This window comes from Periplaneta americana, chromosome 14 (genome assembly GCF_040183065.1).
Source record: "Periplaneta americana isolate PAMFEO1 chromosome 14, P.americana_PAMFEO1_priV1, whole genome shotgun sequence".
In the NCBI taxonomy this organism is placed as follows: domain Eukaryota; kingdom Metazoa; phylum Arthropoda; class Insecta; order Blattodea; family Blattidae; genus Periplaneta; species Periplaneta americana.
The window spans coordinates 38,743,802-38,767,073 of record NC_091130.1 but is presented as its reverse complement, the minus strand read 5'-3'; positions in this window follow the sequence as shown (position 1 = coordinate 38,767,073).

Below are 23,272 nucleotides of genomic sequence, written 5' to 3'. Positions count from 1 at the left end.
GAAAAAGACCTTTAGGGAGGCCGAGACGTAGATGGGAAGATAATATTAAAATGGATTTGAGGGAAGTGGGATATGATGATAGAGATTCGATTAATCTTGCTGAGGATAGGGACTAATGGCGGGCTTATGTGAGGGCGGTAATGAACCTCCGGGTTCCTTAAAAGCCAGTAAGTAAGTATTAATTGTTTAACTTCTACGTCTGATGTGGACATAATCTGCATAATGTAAAGAGTGTTATTTACTCAACATTACTTGTAGAGCTTGAATCATCATAATTTATTTTAATAGGCCTAATTTCGTCCTTTTCTGCATAGTAGTCGCAATCTCTATAGACGATAAACTATATAAATAGCTTAACATGCGCCGAGTTTTGCATAAGGTGAAATTATGCGTTATCGCCTGTAATTAACAATTACACACGGGTTTTATCTCTGCGGTTACTTAGACGCATAAATCAACCGCAGACATATGGGTAATTCAATGTACTAACACCGTCGTCCATTATAGTAATTTTTTATTTCCGTCTCGCAGTTTTTAAAACTCTTGTGCGTCTAGTTGTTGCTACCAATCGAGAGGAAATTATAGGCGGCGACGGATGAGGGCGCTGGAAGCAAATATGGTTAGAAAACAAGACATAACGCTTCATACTTACACACCTTTGTCTTGACGTAATGCTCGGTGTTCATGTGTAGGTAGGTGGCAAGCAGCTGCAGTCGTGTTTTATGCATTTAACAGAAGCTGCCAGGCCTAGAAAAAGTGGTACAAGTCCAATTGGAAACTAAGAATATAATTGATACCCACAGTAAAGATTCTTCAAAAATATCTGGGCTGAAATCGTTTATCACTATGGAAATGCGATCGAGTCGGGACACGTGATGTGTGTCAGTAATTTAATATGAGGTAGGGTGTCTGTATTGCTTGGAACTGCGGGCTGTAGCTCTCAACTGGTTGCGTAAGTCCTTGTTGCCCGCATGGGGACTAGTACATCATACACACATGCCCACATATGCTGTACATTGGAATAACGGTCACCTCGCCAGGCACTACTGCCATTACCCCTCGAGAAGTGAAGCACAGGCATCAACGACGTATAGTGAGGTCTGCCGCCCTCCTTCTGTAAACACGCTGAGATTCCTCGTTCCTCCCAAACTACACATAACGCCTTTATTTTAACGAGTTTCAGAGTAAGGTTACCAGATTGTTTTTCACGATTTCTCGAGACAGATATCGATATACAAAAAAAAAAAAAAATACTTTTAATACTTCTGTTAGGCTACGCTATTATCTTTACTTTTTAATTTTGCTGTAAAATATGTCATTAGGAAAGAAGTCCGGCAAAGCAAAGAGGATTTGGAACTGAACGGGTTGCATCAGGTGGTTGTTTATGTGCATGGGTGGGCAACTCGTGCTCTCAAAGTGTCAACACAATCTCAGTGCAGGTAGAACGACGCTATACTGTCTGTGTGCGGTTCTTTCAAGACACAAGTTCGAACGCGTCTGCAGTAAGTGGCGGCTCGTTTTAAGTGAAAAACAATATAATTCCCAGATCATTTCCCTTTAGTTACGAGTAAAAAGAGAATTCTTTTATTAAAAAGAGAGGTAAAGTTTGTATTCTATTACACTTTCTTACGCATGACATTTTATGTTACAAATAAACAGTGAAGGTTTTAGTAAAGAAATACTGTCTGCATCTGCTTTAGAACAGCTAAAGGTAAAAATGAGATATCAACAAGGTGAGACTGATATCAAATATCATTAGCAAGTTGTGCGTGCGAGTTACAGAATTGCACGACATATAATCGACTAGCTAAGAACATTTATGGATAAATTTGAAATGTGATAGTATCATGTAGAACAAAGACAACTTCACTTTCTTTGACTATAAACTATCTTGAAGAGTGATAAGAAAATCTTCTTATCAAATATAAGACCCTACTTCAAGACCTACAGCAGAATTCACTGCTAAGCTTTGAGAAACAGTGACAATTGACAAGGAATCGAAATTTTTCTGAAATCTTTTTGGCTTACGCCCATAGAAAATCCTCAAAATTTAAAGCTTGAATTAATAAATCTATAGAACAGCACGCCACTCAGATTCCAGCAAAATCAGGAATCGAACTGTCGTAATGTTGCCTTAAGTCAGAATTTCCAAATACACTCTTTGCTTCTATATATACTGTATGTGCTTGAGGCAGAGTTTAATACAAGAAAGAAGTGTAAAAGCTCTCAAAATAAAGAAAGAGCTCAGAAGTAAGCTTATTTCATCTGCCGTAACATGTAAAAAATACTTCCTTGAATTTGTTATTGTTTGCGAATACAGACTATTACCTTTCTGAGAACAGAGGAATACTCTTTAATGTATAAAGACTTGTAAATTCTAGCGTTGTACGTTTCAAATAAGACATATAATAAGAAATATTAACAAATAGTGTAATAATAAATAAGTGTTGCAGCTATATTTGTTGTATCATGAAAAGGTTGTATTCCGTTTGTGTTTCCAGTACTAAACTAATTTACAAAGCTAGAAAATTATATAATTTTGTTTTGTGATCAGGTATAGTCTGTCTAAAATTACTATAATTATTGCACCATGCGTCATTCTAAAATTCAAATCATGGAATAGATATCACGACCACCTGCATGAGCCGCCATAGCGCACCGTGGCTTTAGCAGTGAAACTACAAACAACTTGTAACTGCTGCGGCTGGCTCCGTCTGTCTTTCTCTCTTTCAAGGTTTTTTTAGCACTTTGGGAGCACGAGTTGCCCATCCATGTTTATGTGGATGACGTGAATTTGTTAGGAGAAATCCACAAACTATTAGAGAAAACGGGAATTTTATTCGAAGCAAATAATGATAGCTATAGATTTGGAAGTAAATCCCGAAAAGACAAAGTATATGATTCTGTCTCGTGACTAGAACAGTGAACGAAATGGAAATACAGTGGAGTCCCTCCGTTGGAAACTTCTGTTATGAAAACTTCAGGAACATCACTCAATACTTTACTGATAAGGATATCGCTTTGCTCATGCTCAACGTTGACATCAAAAGATATAGTAACGAAGAAGAAAGAAATGTATTTAAACTTATACATGAAAATACAAACTTAAATAATTATTATTTTAGCATCTAACTTTGTATGCGTACAAATATAAGGAGATGATTTTTTAATAACACATACAAATATAAGAGTGAATAATTGCAGTGGTAACTCCTCTAAATAAAATAATTGTTTTAAAGTTAACTACAAAAATATTTTCAAGTTATTTAGACTGATACCCTTTCATAATACATTTACTCAGACAAAAAATTAAGTTGAAACTTGTAGGGAATTTGCTGCGTGGTGCCTCCAACGCTTAGAGACAACTTATCAGACAACATAGTGCGTCTTTTTATTTAACCAAATTAATCAGTAAAATAAAATATTTTGGATAATCAGAAAATTATGTGTAGTATTTGTACACACCCTGCTGCTTACACTACGTCCTCTGTCTACCAGTCACTGAGTTCGTCGTTCGGCAGTGGTTACATTGTCTAGATAGGGGCGGACACATAAGACCAATAATGTAATAGTCTACACAGTACGTAGAAACTTATAAAATGACCTTTGATTTGCTAATAGTTTTTATTTCCATTTATGAAAAAGGAAGGGACTCCACTGTATAAAAATTTGAAAAAGTGGAAAAATTGAAATACCTTGGAGCAACAGTAACAAATATAAATTGCACTCCAGGGAAAATTAAACGCAAAATAAATATGGAAATGCCTGCTGCGAGTATTATTCAGTTGAAAAGCTTCTGTCATCCAGTCTGCTTAAAGAAAATGAATTTATAAAACATTTACATTGCCAGTTTTTCTGTGTGGTTGAAAAATGTTGACTCTCATTTCGAGAAAGGAACAGAGGTTAAAGGTATTCGAGAATAAGGTGTTTAGGAAAAATTTGGGGCTAAGAGGAATGAAGTTACAGGATAATGGATAAAACTGTACAACGCAGAACTTATGCATTTTATTCTTCACCTACCATAATTAGGAATATTAAATCCAGACATTTGAGATGCATGGGATATGTAGCACGTATGGGTTAACCCAGAAATTTCAGTATTCTGTTAAACTGATTCCTATTTATTTGGCAAGTATCTTATATTGAAACCTTATTTATACGTAGTTTTTCTGAGTTATGCGTCATTTAAATCAATCCACTTCAGTTAAGTACAATCCAGGTGTCACTATACCTGAAGATCTGACGGACAAATGCTAAATATTGTTGATAGTTCGGCAGTACTCATCTTTTTCTCACAATTCTGATGGAGGCAGATAAAAAAGTTAATTTTTTTCTTTCATCATTTTAATAATGTCGAAAGAAGTGCTTATACAAATTTTGACTGCTCGACCGCAATTACGAGAGCCGTAAAAAATAAGTTCGCCAGGGGCCGTTAACAGAAAGAAAACAAAATTTATTTGGAAAAAAATTTATTGGAACAGACACAGCAATTGTTGAGCTATTTTTCAACATATTCCTCATCGGAACTGAGACATTTGTCGTATCATGGGATCGACAGAGAGATGCAGACGGCTGTCAAACGCCGATTCCGATCCCAGGCTGTTGACTTCTACGACACAAAAAAACAAAAATTGATCCCATCGTATGACAAATGTCTCGATTCCAGTGGGGGATATGTTGACAAATAGCGCAATAATTGTTATATCTGTTTCAATAAATCTTTCAATGCAATTGTGCTTTTTTCTGTAAACGGCCCTCGGGAAAGTCACTTTTTGGACGGCCTCTTAATTGCGGTCGAGTAGCCAAAATTTGTATAAGCACTTCTTCTGACATTATTAACATGGTGGTAGAAAAAAGTAGCTTTTTATCTGCCCCAATCTGAATGTTTGCTTGTCAGAGACTTTGTAACGTTAATATTACATATCATTTCAATATGGACAATCCCTCAACTGTCTTTCCTTCGAGTGGAATATCATGATGGCCGCGACGACCTCGCCTTTGGCGGGACATGCACCGTACGTCATGAGGCATATGCAACCTGAAGTACGTATTTACGTGGTATGTAATCATCCCTTTATTAAACCGGAAGGTCACGGTAGAATGAAGCGTTTATTGAACTACTGAACTGTGCCTCGTTATAACAATCGAAAGATCGTTAGTGGCTTATATTCACGCCGCTGTCATGGAAATAAAGACTGGGGATGGGGTACGTGGAATTTGTGGCGTCGGGTCGCTGACCTTACGAACAGGAACTCGAAAACATCAACCGTGATATCCATGGGAGGTATTGAACCACGTAATTAAAGTTCCCCCACTCTGTATATACTGTTTTCTAACTATGAAGGTTTGCACTGCAACAGTAGAACAATGCTGCCCGTTACGCCACAGTTTCTCATGTACTCCACAGCGTTAGTTTACCAGTAAGTTCTTTTCTCCTCTGTGGAAATTTTATTATTATCATTTATGATTATTAGCTTTACAAGACGTGAAGGCTTTTGGCTGTAGAACAAACTTTATTGTGCCGAGTTACAAGTATATTTGCAATTTCCTCTTTGTCTCCTCATATGATCCATATATCTTAATGTCGTCTTACTTATTTACTTACTTACTGGCTTTTAAGGAAACCGCAGGTTCATTGCCGTCCTCACATAAGCCCGCCATTGGTCCCTATCCTCAGCAAGATTAATCCATTCTCTATCATCATATCCCACTTCCCTCAAAATCCATTTTAATATTATCTTCCCATCTCCGTCTCGGCCTCCCTAAAGGTCTTTCTCCCTCCGACCTCCCAACTAACACTCTATATGCATTTCTGGATTCGCCCATACGTGCTACATGCCCTGCCCATCTCAAACGACTGGATTTAATGTTCGTAATTATGTCAGGTGAAGAATACAATGCTTGCAGTTCTGTGTTGTGTAACTTTCTTCATTCTCCTGTAACTTCATCCCTCTTAGTCCCAAATATTTTCCTAAGCACCTTATTCTCAAACACCCTTAACCTATGATCCTCTCTCAAAGTGAGAGTCTAAGTTTCACAACCATAAAGAAAAACCGGTAATATAACTGTTTTATAAATTCGAACTTTGAGATTTTTCGACAGCAGACTGGATGATAAAAGTTTCTCAACCGAATGATAACAGACATTTCCCATATTTATCCTGTGTTTAATTTTCTCCCGAGTATCATTTATATTTGTTACTGTTGCTCCCAGATATTTGAACTTCTCCACCTCTTCAAAGGATAAATTTCCATTTTTTATATTTCCATTTCGTACAATATTCTCGTAACGAGACATAATAATATACTTTGTCTTTTCGGGATTCACTTCCAAACCTACCTCTTTACTTGCTTCCAGTAATCTTAGTGTCGTCTATCTTCTGATATCTTCGTCTGCCCCGAACTCTTCTTCCGTTCACCATTCCTTTCAGTATGTCCTTCAGAAGGCAGTTTCTTCTCAACCAGTGACCCAGCCAATTCCTTTTCTCTTTCTGATCAGTTTCAGCATGATTCTTTCTTCGCTCAATCTTTCCAACACAGCTTCGTTTCTTATTCTGTCTGTCCATTTCACACGTTCCATTCTTCTCCATTACCACATTTCAAATGCTTCTAGTCGTTTCTCTTCACTTCATCGTAATATCCATGTTTCTGTATCATACAATGCTACACTCCACACAAAGAAGCATTTCACTAGTCTCATCCTTAGTTCTTTCTCCAGAGGTCCGCACAAGATGTTCCTTTTTCTATTGAAAGCTTTCTTGGCCATTGCTATCCTCCTTTTGACTTCCTGGCAGCAGCTCATGTTACTGCATATAGTACACCTCAGATATTTGAAGCTGTCCACTTGCTCAACTGTCTCATTTTTCTTCTGTAACGTTCCTAATTTTCCTTTCAGGTGGAGCTTACATACGTGACCTATACGTTTAAAATATCTTCCATTTATTTTTGCAATTATATCTGGATGCTTACATAAAACGTAAAGTTGATTTCTTTTCTGATTCTCCATTCTCGGCCAATATTATCTTGAAGTGGTCCAAATATTTTCCTCAATATCTTTCTTAGAAATATGTTCAATTTATATTCTTCACGCTTTGTTAAATTTCAAGTCTCAGATGCATAGGTAAGGAAAGGAAAGATTGTGCTTTTGCTCTTGTGTTTTATTTTATTTATTTAGCTATTCATGATTTATCTATTTTCTTATCTACCTGTGAATTATTTTTTCTACTCCTTTCTTAAATTGTTTACCTTTTTATTTAAAGACTTTGGTCTTGTTAAATTTTTAGGAGGATTATTTTGTTATAAAATTTCTAACGTTGATGTCAGTTATTAATTCATTTCTTTATTTAATTATTTATTTTGTTAATTAATTCAGTTATTGATTTATTAATTTATTGATTTATTCATTAGCAATTTTTAAAATCCAGAATAAAGCAGAGGGATGTATTGTATGTCTGAAAATTTAATTTCACCAGACTGAAAGATACTGAGATATAAAATGTTAAATTCCGAAGGAAGATAAGGTATAAAATTCCTGTTTTATACAATTTTTAAGATAAACACTTCATATTTTCTACAATTCGTCCCTTTCCTGTAAGTAAGCATGCATATGCTTGACAGAGCCTTATGTACCACAACTGTAGTTTATAATCACAATAGTAACTTCGGTCCAAGGCTCTATAACAAGATAACAGATAAATTACCATAACTTACATTCAGTTTGCTAACACTTCTTATTTAAAACAAAACAATTAAAAATTGTTATTTAGGGACGCAATATATAGTTTCAATTACTGTAATATCTGTGTTTTTCTTTTCCTGTTTTTCTCTTTTTATTTTTTAGTTTTTATTAAATAGGCTTAATTAAATACTTGTTTTAAAATTTTGTGGAGTGCTGCCTAAGTACGAGTATGTAACCTACTTTTTTCTGGGGTGGTAGGCCGATTTTTATATAGCTTATAAGAAAACAATATGTCTCTTTATTCTAGCAATAAAAATATTATTATTATTATTATTATTATTATTATTATTATTATTATTATTATTATTATTATTATTATTATTATTATTTAGGTTTCATTGTGATCAGATGAACTATTTTTAATTGTTCACATTAAATGAATTTCATATTTTCAAAATGAGTCCATTTCAGTCAAAATTTAAGCTTCATGCCTGACTCTTCTTTTACAACATAACTGATATAATTAAGAAACCAGAATTTTAAATTTACATCTATAATTGGAGAGAAATTTCTGTTACTAATGTATTCAACCTTAAAATATACATTTTAGTGTCCACTAAACATGATTCCTTTTTTTTAATTTCAAAAGTGTTCAGTTTATAAAATAAGTGTAACTTTATTTCGTTACACATAGCATACAGAACATGTAAAAATTTCACGTTCCTAGCATCAAAATTATAAAAGCCTTTAGACTTTGAACATGACTAAATATGCTGAAAAAGGTTTAGAAAACAGCTTGTAAAGTTTGCATGAAATTAAATTAATTCAAGAGTGCAGTCATTTAAATATGACGCAACTTTTATGCTTCACAGAGCACTGAAACGTGCTCAGCATATAAATAAGGGATTGCTGATTCATTTTCACAAAAAAAAATACATTTAAAAAAATTGAAGATTACCAAATTTCACCCATCTTCTCTTTAATTTATACAATTGGGAAGGTATACCTCTTACAGACACTTTGAACTATAATAGTCAGCGTCAGGGTAGAAGGGGCCAACGAATTTTGTGTGAAGACCTCGATCAAAGACAGAATTCCTTTTTTTACTTGCCGCAAATCTAAGACACGAGAAAATTTTACATCACATTTTGTGATCTTACTAAAGCGTTCGATTGTGTTGATCATAATTTAATTTTATTAAAATTAGAATTTTGTGGTATTCGAAGGAATACACTAAATATTTTTAGAAACTATCTTCATGGCAGAAGGCAATTAGTTGCTATAGGTGAAAATTGGTCGCGTTTCACCACTACACATTATGGGGTTCCACAAGCCTCAATAATTGGTCCTCTATTAATCTTAATAGCAATAATTTGCCTTCCAGAATTCATTAAAGCAATAATAATTATGTATGCAGATAACACTACTTTCCCATGTTCATCCTCTGCTCTATATCAATTACATGCTCTCAACACGATTTTCTGTCACAGATGACTTTATGATTTGAATCTAATGGTTGCTTGCTTAATCAAGAAAAAAACTATCAACATAACTTTTAGCCTAAATTTTATTATCTAATAAATGACAACAGACTCAACTACACAAAATTTCTAGGACTTTTTATAGACTCCAGTTTAACATGGGATAACCACATCGAATACATATGCACAAAGTTATCAAGAGTTTTATATTTGTTAAAGAAATTATTGACTTGCGTTTCTCAAAATTATTTAAGATGTGCGTACTTTTCTTTCTTTCAGTCGATAATACGATAACCCCTAATTTTCTGGGGAAATGGAACCAAAATTGGAAGTGTCTTGCTTTTGCAAGAGAAAGCCATTAGAATTTTATGTAAATCAAACTATGTGGAACATTATCAGCCACTTTTCAGACAATCACGGATTTTAACAATCATAAATTTGTATATATATTATCTAGTACTTTACACTTGACAAAATATCAATTACTTATTAGTGGCCAATATACATGATCATGGAATTAGAAATAGTGAACAAATTAATATTCCTAGTACTTTACACTCGACAAAATATCAATTACTTATTAGTGGCCAATATACATGATCATGGAATTAGAAATAGTGAACAAATTAATATTCCTAGTACTTTACACTCGACAAAATATCAATTACTTATTAGTGGCCAATATACATGATCATGGAATTAGAAATAGTGAACAAATTAATATTCCATATTGTAGATTACACAAGAGCAACACAAACTTTTCAATTATGGGGATGAAATGATACAATAAGCTCCCCAGTCAGTACTATAAATTACCACTCAATATCTTCAAAATAGATTTTACAATCCTTTTTATTCTGTTAGTGAGTTTTTCAACACAAACGTTCATGAAATTGTTTTTTTTTATTAAATACATTTAATTGAAATTAGTTACAATTAACACATTAAGGGTGAACTGTTTTCCTTATTTTAAAAGTTTCAAATTATTTCATGTTTTCATTGTATTATTGAAATTTTACTGTTTCTTTTATTAGTGTTTTTTTCATTTCATTGTATTCTGACGAAGCCTAAAACTGTATGTCTATTGGCCAAAATGAATTGAATTGAATTGAATTTATAAGTATTTTTCGCTTTTTAAAATTTATCAGCCTCAGCCGGGATGGTTTAACCCTCGAACCTCGGAATTCAATAGCAGCGTGCACGTCACCACCGAGGAAGGCATGTGATAATGAACAATGGTTTATTGAGAATTATAGGACAAACTATATTAATAAAGGAATATCATTGATGATTACCAGACGCTGATAGACCATCGTAACCCCATTTTCCATAGTGGCCTTTATTATACACAGACGGAAATAAATCATCCATACTTCTCTTTTCTTTTCACTACTAAGACGTACAAAGATGAAGACTGCGTCTCGAGTACATTACAATAGTTAGCTTGGCTACTGGCTGGTAAATTTCCGGCGAAGGTTTCCTGGAAGAGGAGGGAATTTCCTTCTTGACCCATATTAAAGCCTCCTTCGGTCCACGCAGCTTGTCTGTCACTATGAACAAGGCACCTTGTTTCTCGTGAGAAGGGAAGTCTGGACACAAAACTGGCCACCTCTGTCTGGAGACGGCATCATTGATCGGACACCTGAACCTGCCCGAAGGTTGTCATTATGCAGACGAATGTTTGTTGCTGCTGTTCTTCTTCTTCCTCTCATTCTACTTCTCCTACTCCTCCTCCGCTGTTCAAACCTGTTCCGGTACGCATTTCTTTCTTCGACTCCCCACATCCTGTAGCTCCCGGGATGATATTTCACCGCCGAACCGGAAGTTTCTTTTGTGACATTCTTTTCAAATAATAATATCTTAGTTTTCTTTATCACCTTATATTTTAAAATAGGAATGAATTTATTTCTGTACACATCAATCAGGGCGATGCGTACATTAATGCCATGCCCATATCATATATAATATCGTACTCGAAGACAAAAGTCTACTTTCCCATTAATTGAGCCTAAATGTCATGCAAGTGCAGCTCTTAAACATGGTGCTAGTTTCGGTCCAATACTTTATAATAAAATTGCAAACCATTTTCCAAATTTGAAATATTATAAAATTGACTTACTTACAAATGGCTTTTAAGGAACCCGAAGTTTCATTGCCACCCTCACATAAGCTCGCCTTCGATCCCTATCCTGTGCAAGTTTAATCCAGTCTCTATCATCTAATCCCACCTATCTCAAATCCATTTTAATATTATCCTCCCATCTACGTCTCGGCCTCCCCAAAGGTCTTTTTCCCTCCGACATCCCAACTAACACTCTATATGCATTTCTGGATTCGCACATATGTGCTACATGCCCTACACATCTCAAAGGTCTGGATTTAATGTTTCTAATTATGTCAGGTGAAGAATACAATGCGTGAAGTTCTACGTTGTGTAACTTTCTCCATTCTCCTATAACTTCATCCCTTTTAGCCCCAAATATTTTCCTAAGAACCTTATTCTCAAACACCCTTACACTCTTAATCTCTGTTCCTCTCTCAAAGTGAGAGTCAAAGTTTCACAACCATAAAGAACAACCGGTAATTAGACTGTTTTATCAATTCTAACTTTCAGATTTTTTGAAGCAGATTAGATGACAAAAACTTCTCAACCGAATAATAACACTCATGTTCCGTACCTTTTAAAAAAGAAATTTATAAAATTATTCACGCTATATAATATTAACAAATGTGTGTACTTTTTACCTTTATATTTCTGTCGAATATATTCATGTTTTTATTGAATATCACTGGCTTCTGTCTGATTGTCAATTTATATCAAATGTGTTTTTTCTCTTTTTCTCTTCTTTTTTTTTTGCTATTGTGTGTTATTTATCGGTTTGAATTAAATTAATTACTGTATTTAGTAAACTGTCTTTGTACATTTTATGTTATATTATTGGCTAAGATCACAGCGTACGCGAGTCTGGCTCTTACGGTAGTGGCTAGAAACATTTTTGTTTCATAATTTTAATTTGTGCTCACTTAGCTAACTAGCTAAAATATATAGGCCTACTCCTAATGGAAATAGGTATTGTAATTGTTTAAGTACTGATGTTTAATAAATTATGAAGAGATTGGTTCGCTTATGTGAAAAAAAAAAAACTATGTCCACACACATTTATGCCCATTTTTTGTTATTTTTATTTATGTCCACATTTTTGGGTCCATATAGCCTGTGTCTACACACATTTATGTCCACACTTCTCATACATGTCCACTCTTACATAAGTCCACTCGCGGAATGTGAAACGCATATCGTCGTTGTCCCTGCAATAACTCCTATGTGACATATTCATCGATTTTCAGATTTTTGCTCTATTAAATAACTTAAATAGTGATACAGCAAATAATAAAATCTCCTATACCTATGTAATTATATTTCTTTCTTTCGAAAATGTAAGAATTCACGATCTCCTATTCGCCACTGCCATAGAATGATTAAATGAGTTTTTTCTTCTTACTGAAAAATTTTATAATTTGCACATAGGAGTTACTGCAGGAACAACGACGATATGTGTATTTTTTTATTTATACAGAGTTAAGACCGTAAGGCACTCCACCAGATGAGATTGTACAAATGCAGTGCATTATTACATTTTATGCCTAGCTGCCTGTTTCATTGTTTATTGAAACTATTGATCTACAAGATCAGCGTATAAGACATGAAATTCAACAACTAATGCAAATTCCTCTTGTGCTGTTGGCAGATGTTCAGGTTTTTTTGGTATTCTTATAGATAATATTGCGACTGAAGTGATGAATTTAGCGTTATTCACAGATAACATAAGAAGAACACCTATTCGAGGAAGGAGAAGAGTAATGTAGGCAAAATTCGCACCTGAAATATGGAATGCTTATAGGAATCAGCTTGTGACAGGACAACATCGAACAACTAACGTAGTTGAATGATGGCACAATTGTTTGCAAGACACATGTAGTGCTAACGGTGGGAGTAAGGTAGACTACTGACACTGTAGATCAAATGTGGCAGCTACCGCACTATTATATTATGCCATCTGATGTCTTCTTTCAATGACTTCATTATTTCTGTTTATAAAGTGGTATTATACTTCATCTTACTCGCATGTTAATGAAGATAGCACGATTTTCTCTTTAATTAAGAAGATAGATATTGCTATTTCACTTATATGATCTCTTCGGATCCTTTTAGCTCCTCTTCATAACTTTCAAGTCTTCATTGTACGCTAGTCCATGCTCGTTGAAATACTGACACGATAACAACTTAATGCACTCCAAAGTGTGATGCTTTCAGCAAGCGTTTTACATAAGAACTAATTAAAATGTCCCGAAGACTGCTTACTTGTTCCCAACAGAAAATAAATGAATACCTCGAGGGAATAGGCATCACAAACTGGACATTCTCTTTGTACAGCTCTGAAGTACAGGTGGTCAGAAGGAAATAATGACCAAATGCTTAACGTATAGGTCATCACAGATATTTCACTAGTTAACGAACCCCGATAACACACACGTCTAGTGCAGACACGATATCTTACGAACGTGAAACAATAATTAGTAATGCCGACACCTTGCTTTGTCTTCATGCGATAACAATTCCGTCATTTTGACACACTTATGTCCTAATTATTACGAGGAAATGCAATATGCTTCAGGCGTCTTTGTAAATGAACACCTATTACATTGGTTTGCAACCTGTTGTCGATCTGCTAAGTGCTGGTTATTTAAATAACTTAAAATTAACAGGAATCCCGCCAAAACCTCTTCCAAGTCACGTTAGACAAAAGAAATGAATATGAGTAACAACGTCGTTAAGCAGTAGACTTCATCTGGCTCTAATGATGCAGTGCGTAACTGAGCTCACCGGCCCTGGCGGGTCGAACATCACAGGAGAAGCTGAGATTGGGGATGTAGTGGAACTGATAAGAGGTGTTGACAGGCTAAAGGTCTGACCGTTAAGTTACCGCGGGTGTTAATGCAGGTATAGTAAGTCGTTAATACCTTCAAAAAACCTGAAAGTTAGAATTTATAAAACAGTCATATTACCGGTTCTTCTATATGGTTGTGAACCTTGGAGTCTCATTTTGAGAAAACAGAGGCTAAGAACATTTGAGAATAAGGTGCTTAGGACAATATTTTGGTCTAAGAGGGATGGATTATAGGAGAATGAAAAAAGTTACACAACACAGAACTGCACGCATTGTATTCTTCACCTGATATAATTACTTACTTACTTACAAATGACTTTTAAGAAACCAGGAGGTTCATTGCAACCCTCACATAAGCCCACCGTCGGTCCCTATCCTGAGCAAGATTAATCCAGTTTCTATCTTCATATTCCACCTCCCTCAAATCCATTTTAATATTATCCTTCCATCTACATCTCTGCCTCCCCAAAGATATTTTCCCCTCCGGTCTCCCAACTAGCACCCAATAGGCATTTCTGGATTCGCCCATACTTGCTATATGCCCTGCCCATCTCAAACGTCTGGATTTAATGTTCCTAATTATGTCAGGTGAAGAATACAGTGCGTGCAGATCTACGTTGTGTAGCTTCCTCAATTCTCCTGTAACTTCATCCCTCTTAGCCCCAAATATTTTCCTAAGAACCTTATTCTCAAACACCCTTAATCTGTTACTTTCTCGAAGTGAGAGTCCAAAAAGTTCCGTCGCTCCAAGTTCCGGCAGCCAATCACATTGCAGATCGGCTACATTTAAACGTGTGCGTCTTGTAATTCGCTGATGAAGTCGTCATGCATTTCCTAAGGCTCGATAAATACTTAATATAATCGCCCGCCATTTTGGCTCTTTCGTTGGCGTTCGCAGAAAGCACACGTGAACGTTATATGCCGCTCAATTATTTGCTGAATTACAGTGCGTTTGATTTATTATCATAGGAGCTACGACATGATAATGTTTAACGGTTTGGCAAATAGATCCCTCGTCTGGTAGCTCGGCAATGAAAGAACAAAACTAGCGAACGATACTACCTACCTAGACTTTATAGAGCCCTCACTTCCTAAGACATAAGCAAAGAGGAGGAGTCACGCCGGGAATAACAGCGTCGCGACTTTTATAGCACTCTATATGCATTTCTGGATTCGCCCATACGTGCTACATGCCCTGCCCATCTCAAACGTCTGGATTTAATGTTCCTAATTATGTCAGGTGAAGAATACAGTCCGTGTAGTTCTGTATTGTGTAACTTTCTCCATTCTCCTGTAACTTCATCCCTCTTAGCCCCAAATATTATCCTAAGAACCTCACTCTCAAACACCCTTAAGCTCTGTTCCTGTGTCGAAGTGAGAGTCCAAGTTTCACAACCATACAGAACAACCGGTAATATAACTGTTTTATAAATTCTAACTTTTAGATTTTTTGACAGCAGACTGGATGACAAAAGCTTCTCAGCCAAATAATAACAGGCATTTCCCATATTTATTCTGCGTTTAATTTCCTCCCGAGTGTCATTCATATGTTTTACTGTAGCTCCAATATATTTGAATTTTTCCACCTCTTCGAAGGATAAATCTCTCATTTTTATATTTTCATTTCGTACAATATTCTGGTCACGAGACATAATCATACACCTTTTCGGGATTTACTTCCAAACCTATCGTTTTATTTGCTTCAAGTAAAATATCCTTGTTTTCCCCAAATCGTTTATGGATTTGCTCCTAACATAGTCATGTCATCCCCATAGACAAGAAACTGATGTAACCAGTTCAGTTCCAAAATCTGTTATCCTGAACTTTCCTAATAGCATATTCTAGAGCGAAGTTAAAAAGTAAAGGTGATAGTGCATCTCCTTGCTTTAGCCCGCAGTGAATTGGAAAAGCATCGGATAGAAACTGGCCTATACGGGCTCTACTGTAAGTTTCACTGAGACACATTTTAATTAATCGAACTAATTTCTTGGGAATACCAAATTCAATAAGAATATTTTATAAAACTTCTTTCTCCTGACATAATTAGGAACATTAACTCCAGACGTTTGAGATGGGTAGGGCATGTAGCACGTATGGGCGAATCCAGAAATTCATATAAAGCGTTAGTTGGGAAGTCGGAGGAATAAGTACCTTTGGGGAAGCCGAGACGTAGATGGGAAGATAATATTAAAATGGACATGATGATAGAGACTGGATTAATCTTGCTCAGGATAGGGACCAATGGCGGGCTTATGTGAGGGCGGCAATGAACCTCCGGGTTCCTTAAAAGCAAGTAAGTACCACAACTTATATGTACGGGTTTCACCATAACTTTCTATTACATATACCTTCAATTAGCATGCATTCCCGACAGCATGTTAAACTAATAACTCTTCTACCCTCGCTATTAACTTAATTCCAAACAGTCAATTTCTTCTTATTGATCTTAAATGTCCACCATCTGTTCGTTCCAGACTTACGTTCCTTCCAGAATTCTAATCTTGCTAACTAAATTTATATATAATTCCGTCTTTCTATATTACATCTAACTCGTAACACTTCACACGGTTATGCTCATTGGGATTTTTTTTTCTACCTAATACACGTCATTATAATAATCTTATTAAAACTTGACATGAGTATCTAGTTCACTTCAGTTTGACTATTCATTTCTTAACCACAATCAATACTCAGAAAAAACTATAGAAAATAAGATCATCTTTCATAAACTTCACTACATCACTTTCTAAGATTTACTTCTTTGCAATAAACTTCAATCGGTAACTATATTTATTAAGTAGCCACTTTTTAATTTCCCAACATATTTTTTCAATTTTATAACTTCCTAACTGATCTCTGTATCTATGATCCCCTAAACATATTTTCATCATACTAAAACACGATTTACGACATTAAATCAAGGAACGTCCTGTTGTAATTACATTCACACCTTTTATTTATTTCTTACCGCTCATGCACCAACTTCTAAGATTGTAACTTTTTTTGGCCCTTAAATGTACCCGTCAACGATAAAGTACTGCCTTGTGGTGACGTAATCACTATCTCTTCACCCATCATATTTTTCGCATCCTGACGTCTTCTCTGAACGCTAAGCGCACCTTCTCCTGATCTCCCGTAAAGCCTTCTTGATTAATTTGACTATAATTATATGTATATTTACCGCCTTTGCTTATCATACAAAATGAATGAGTTAATTAGTCATATTTTCCTCATTAACGTTTTCGGTACGTAACTTGTACCATCTTCAGATGTTTGTATATTATTTTAATTGTAAACCAAGCCTGTGGGTGCATGTATCTGGACTGAAATGGTCAGTGTTTTTGTGTATGCTGTGCGGTGTCGGTGAAGTGTTGTCATGATTACACAAATGATCACCTTAACTCTTATATGCTATTTGGTACCACACTTTATCAAACTTGGATTGCAATGTTTCTGTCGTTGTTTAAAACACTATGTAAGACACTGTTTAAAAAACTGTTTAAAACGATTTAAAAATATTTAAAAGCACTTAGTTTTTACATCACTTTGACTATGTGAAGTATGTGATCACTGCTGGTTGGAAGTTAGATGAGGCACTTGTGGTGATCTTGTTTAGCGTTGAGTTGGACGCAAGGTCGTGACATGACTATGTTTCTAAAAGTGATGTTGAGACACTTCTATTAGATTGATGGCTTATGTAATATTATAACAGGATGAAGATTGTCAGGTCCGTGGCTATAGTATCGCCTGGCGTGTCTGTAACAATATGATTAAATTAATTTATAAAGTTGGGGATGTTTGTAATTGTATTGGAAATTCCTTTGGTATGGTTAACTGCAGTGCCTATTATGTAAGAAAAGTAACTTACAGTTATGGATGTATTGGTCTGCTCGTGCTTGATGCTGGGCTGATACTAGAGCGAAGGACTTGTTCACAGTATTTTAGTTAGTTATAATATCTGTTTCCGGAAGTAGAGGGGGTGTCGGTGTAATCCGTGTGTGTGATTGTTTGGGCGGGAGTAGTTTGAATAAATTGAAGAGTGGGTTATTTATGTTGGCTATTTGTTCATTTAGTAGAGGTTTTCCTGAGTTGTGTTCTTTTATAATATGAAATTGTTCCGCCGTTTCTATTGTAGGGTCGTTTGTGATTTTTAGTATTTTCAGGGTGTCATTAATGTTTGCGAGTTCATGGTTTTCTTCTATAAGGTGTTGTGCAAATTTAGATCTATTTCATGTTGAAGATATACCGATAAGCTGTCACAATTTGACTATAATTATATGTATATTTACCGCCTTTGCTTATCATACAAAATGAATGAGTTAATTAGTCATATTTTCCTCATTAACGTTTTCGGTACGTAACTTGTACCATCTTCAGATGTTTGTATATTATTGATTAAGCTTCTTGTCTTCTTCTCGCTGACTCATTTAGACTAGACCATATGTTACTGCGATATTCCCCTACTCGGTCTACTGTTCCACTTGGCTCAGCAGATTCATAAATGCATATAGAGTGTTAGTTGGGAGGCCGGAGGGAAAAATACCTTTGGAGAGGCCGAGACGTAGATGGGAGGATAATATTAAAATGGATTTGAGGGAGGTGGGATATGATTATAGGGACTGGATTAATCTTGCTCAGGATAGGGACCGATGGCGAGCTTTTGTAAGGACAGCAATGAACCTCCGGGTTGTATAATAGTAATATGCGTTACAAGAGCGGTATGTTGAAGTTTTCATGTTCGAGGAAAAGTCTGAAGAAGCGAAACGTAGTTGAGATTTTTTAATTTCCGAGAATTGAAAGAAAACATACCGCTCGTGTGTCGTACATTATTTTGTGTGAAGATCGTTTATTACATACCTGAAAGAGGAATTTCTAATTAGTTGCAATGAAATCTCCATCTTGGTTTCTGTTCAATGACGGCAAATTTGCAAAACAAAAATATCTATCTTCAACATTGTTGCTTTAAACTGTCTTCTGTGTTTACTATACTCCAGCAGGCCGTGATATACGTCTGTCTTTTTTTTTCCCCCCCAGTCTATGGAATCTTGTTGATTTTTTAACGGCTTCCTTAATGTTACTTGCATCACGAATGCAGTAACTTTAGTGGAGTTGTAAAGTTTACTTAATTTTTGCAAATATTTAAAAACAATAATTAGCAGTGCAATTTAGGTGAAATTGCAGTGGTAAGTTTCCAATTTATAATTATTACTATATTGAACGTCTCTAAAAATAATATGTTAAAAGCCTAAAGCAGTAAAATCGATATATCACTTAAGCGGTAAGAAGAGGGAAATTGTTATGTGTGTTAGGTTGGGAATACTGAATGTGGAATTTTACACTTTTCGAGAATTGGTTTTGTGCGGAAACCAAGAAAATACGCACGATCTCGCACAAAAGCCATTTGTAAGCAAGTATAGTGATTCCTTAATATTTTTTTATGAAGCTTGTACTGTGGGCATCAGTTCGAAAGCTGGCGAATTGGGGCGTGGTTTCAAGTAGCTTTGGAGTGGGTAACAGTTGATGAATTTGCATTCTTCAAGGGCCGGTGAGGAATCCTGTATTATACCACTGTTTCACTACGTTAACATGTCGGAGTTGGTATTAGCAATTATCGGGCAGGCAGGCAAAATAATATGATTGCTGAAATGTATTCGTTTTTCTAAGTTAAAATCTAGTACGTTAACATAATCGGACATTAATTTGATGCATCTCTAGCCGTTTTTCGCTGCATGCATTTCCTAATTTAATTTCATAGGATTCTGGACGCCGTACACAATGGAATTTCCTAGTGTTATTTTTAAGACTTTTCAAGGAGATGAACACGGGGCGAGCTTGATGGATTCTTGATGAGATACCCGAAATTTCTTACAACTCGACACGCTATGTGAAACCACACACCATGAAGTCCTTCGTAGCACCTTGAATATGTGTATCTCATTAAAATCGCTGACGCTAATTTGTAAATTATCTTTTCGGCTTGATATATAGTTGAATTGCAGGAGAGTAGAAGTTCTCGCTGTTGGGTAGAATTTAACGTACTGTAACTATATTTATTTCGGTAGCAGTGCCATTTTTAGAGTAAAGTATGTTCATACGTGCCTGGTATATATATATATATATATATATATATATATATATATATATATATATATAAAGGTTTTATTATTGTAATTGTATAAATGCTGTAGGTAATAATTTTCAAGTTATCAAACTTTTACGATATTGGTAAGATTAAATTTTATTGTAAGTAGTAAATAATTTCAGAAGATAATGTTGGTGAAATATACACAATTAGGCCTATTCTGAGTTTCAATTTCTCATCAAACATAACATTATGGCAGTGGTTCCCAATATTTTGAGTGACACTACCCTTTCAAGCTCATATTTCATTTTGATTGGTCCCAAAACTTCTGTTTAATTTAAGGTGTTAATCACGTCCTATGAATTAACCGAAACGATATTAAATTTCAGTTTTTTTCTTTTGAATCTAATCTGAAAATACGTAAATATAAAATTTTTATGGTATATGATGTATTTGCATTGAAAAATGGAACCAGTGTTTTAGAATTACCTTAAGGTTATCAGTGGGAATTGTTGATGTCTTTACTGTTAAAAATTAAACTAGTTTTTTTTAGACTTAACGTAAGTTTATCAGTAGGATGGTTGATGTTTTTGCTATGAAAAAGTAAACTCGTCTTTTAGATTTACCATAAGGCTATGGGTGGGATTTTTGTTGTTTTTGCTATGAAAAATTAAACTAGTTTTTAGACTTACCGTAAGGTTATCAATGGGATTGTTGCTGTCTCTTCTGTAAAAAATTAAACTCGTTTTATAGATTTGCCATAAGGTTATCAGTGGGATGGTTGCTGTTTCTGGTGTAAAAAATGAAACCCGTTTTTAGACTTACTATAAAGATATCAACGGGATACTTGCTGTCTCTGCTGAGAAAAATTAAATCCATTTTATAGATTTACCATAAGGTTATGAGTTGCATGATTGATGTCTTTGCCGTAAAAGTTAAAACCAGTTTTTCAGTCTTACCATAAGGTTACCAGTGGGATGGTTGATGTCTTACTTACTTACTTACAAATGGCTTTTAAGGAACCCGAAGGTTCATTGCCGCCCTCACATAAGCCCGCCATCGGTCCCTATCCTGTGCAAGATTAATCCAGTCTCTATCATCATATCCCAGCTCCCTCAAATCCATTTTAATATTATCCTCCCATCTACGTGTCGGCCTCCCTAAAGGTCTTTTTCCCTCCGGTCTCCCAACTAACACTCTATATGCATTTCTGGATTCGCCCATACGTGCTACATGCCCTGCCCATCTCAAACGTCTGGATTTAATGTTCCTAATTATGTCAGGTGAAGAATACAACGCGTGCAGTTCTGCGTTGTGTAACTTTCTCCATTCTCCTGTAACTTCATCCCGCTTAGCCCCAAATATTTTCCTAAGCACCTTATTCTCAAACACCCTTAACCTATGTTCCTCTCTCAGAGTGAGAGTCCAAGTTTCACAACCATACAGAAGAACCGGTAATATAACTGTTTTATAAATAGATGTCTTTAGTGTTAAAAATGAAACTAGTTTTTTTTAGACTTAACGTAAATTTATCAGTAGGATGGCTGATGTTTTTGCTGTGAAAAATTAAATTCGTCTTTTAGATTTACCATAAGGCTATGAGTGGGATGTTTGATGTTTTTGCTATGAAAAATTAAACTAGCTTTTTAGACCTATCGTAAGGTTATCAATGGGATTGATGCTGTCTCTTCTGTGAAAAATTAAACCCGTTTTATAGATTTACCATCATGTTATCAGTGAGATGATTGCTTCTCTGGTGTGAAAAATTAAATCCGATTTTAGACTTACTATAAGGATATCAACGGGATATTTACTGTCTCTGCTGAGAAAAATTAAATCCGTTTTATAGATTTACCATAAGGTCATGCACCCACCCTGTTCCTCACCTTGACATAAAAGGGAATTTTAAACAACTTCCAGGCTGGGTTTTTATGCGTTTGCGGGCCTAAACCTGAACAGTAGTGATAGGGTGCAGTGAACTTTGGATTTCCAGGTAAAATCCACCCCCGTTACATTCTATATCAGCTTATAGGATCACTGAGATAATCGACTGAAGGGCAGTTCTATTAGTAAAGTAAAATAGGGCTATTAATCGGTAGGAAATCAGCAACAATATAATTTATACTTAAAATTTATGGAAAATAAAATGAAATTTAAAAAATGCTATAAATTCAGTAAGAATTTGAGAAAATGACTTTTAATGACCCAGGAAATGAAAAAAACAACCTTTCTGACAAAAGGGGTAAAAGATGAAAAATTTAATAGAAGAATTGCGAATTTGTTATGTTATATCATAAAACGAATTACTGATTTAAAAAGTATCATTCAGAAATTAAAAAAAATAATGATATTTCATCAAAATATTCCCCCTAGTCATAACCTTCACATTTTCCTACATACAAACTCATATTTCGCTGATATGTGGTGTAATAAAACCACGCTATAAATCTGGTTTCATGTTACATGAAACCAAGTAGAAGAGGCGAAATGAGATAGAATATAGTGTATTAGCCTAGATTATAAAGACGTGATAAACCGGCGTGCTTTGAAGATGGTTCCCTATAGATTTTCAGCGATACTGAAGATTTATAAAGCTATAAGAGCGGTACATAGCTGCTGCAGACATATTTAAGTACACGTTATTACAATAAAGTTGTTGTTGAGGCGTGCTTTAGGGTGTTTTCATATTTAAGGAATGAAGCATCACTTTTCAGCTGTAGCGTGCACCGAAACCTTTCCCAGCCTCTGGCTAATCTTCAGTTCGCTATAAGGCACTGTGTAAAATTAATACATTTCATACATCAATAACAGTTTTCTCCCTTGTCTTTAGGTATTCGAATACATAATCGCTGCAGTGACCTGCTGTTGAAAGATAGCATGACTTGAGAGATGTAAGCATGATATTAAGGCTATATTAAAGTTGATTTACTTCGCTTTAACGATCCCGTGCCTGGTAGTAGTTAAAAAATTGCTAAGGTATGTGTGGTATTTTCTGAAGTCCATGCGCCTTCTTTAGAGTTTCTATTGTCTGATAGAAATAGCAGTACGGTAAGAATTAAATATCAAAGTGGATTGTAATGTTT